Raw genomic sequence first — 1,154 nt, forward strand, 5'->3', positions numbered from 1 at the left:
TTTGTGTGCGCGCGTGCACATCCGTGCGCGATTGCGCGCACTTCTGCTCAGCGAACTACTAGGACGGCGTCTTACCCCGTCCACCCACCACTGCACCACTGACTGTGAGTGTAGTGTGTTTGTAGCTGTTTTAACACCTCTGAGGATGAGGAATGTACTGCTCCCTTTCCTTCACATGGTCGAACTCCATCCGATCCGCTAGCGTTCATGACGTGCCAAAGTCTGATGAAACGTTGCACCACTAACACTAAGTAAATAATTAGAAACTGTCTGACTACTGTATAACAAGTTAAAAGTGCTGTAAATGGTATTTTCTTTATGGTTAAAATAAGTGTTAAGTAGTTCTACATTGGATAAAGTGAGACCCGGACCCCAGACACTCTTATCAGTGATGGCTGTTGGAATGTAGAGTTATTATTTTAACATGTAGTCGACCACTTATTTTAATATCGATACCACTTACAGCACCTTTTTAATGACGCTTTCTACCACGCAGTTATGTGACCCTCTCCAATTTGGGATCCGATTGCGGCCGGCCAGTCAAAGGGCATAACGTCACACAACTGGGTGAAACGCGGGTATATCAAAACGTTCTCAGGCTTTCCAGCATCGTTTATTTATCCCACCCGGTAGGTCATTGCTAGTTGCAGCAGGTGCTATTTCCGCGTTGGAAATGGAAACACGTATCGGCCAATATACCTGACACACCGTGTGGACGCCGGGTACACGTATGTTGTTATTTTAGACCTGAGTGACAGAGGTGCGAAAAAGATGACCTCCATTAGGGGCGCGGCGGCTGAGCCGGGACAGAGGGAGAAGGAAGCGGTTCCTCTTTGCATGGCGGACGCCTGCTTTGCATCCGGGGGCGGTTAGTCATAAACAGGTCGTCCAGGGCGGTAACCAAAATATTGTCTGAAGAACCTCTAATGGACACGGATGTTTTGGTGTTTCCTTCTCAGATTTCCTCCTCAGACAACCGACACCTTTTGTTCCAGTCGAGAGTTCACACACCCAAGTCGCCGCCCCTTATCTCCTCCTCCGTATTTGATGTCGTACCGGTCGTATCTGCGTTTTTCCGTGGGCCATCTGAGGCTTTCATCGCAGGCAGGCAGGCGGGCAGACGCGCTGAAGCCTCTTCAGAGGAGAGATAGCCT

Source organism: Notolepis coatsorum, assembly GCF_963971535.1.
Source record: "Notolepis coatsorum genome assembly, chromosome: 11".
Lineage (NCBI taxonomy): Eukaryota > Metazoa > Chordata > Actinopteri > Aulopiformes > Paralepididae > Notolepis > Notolepis coatsorum.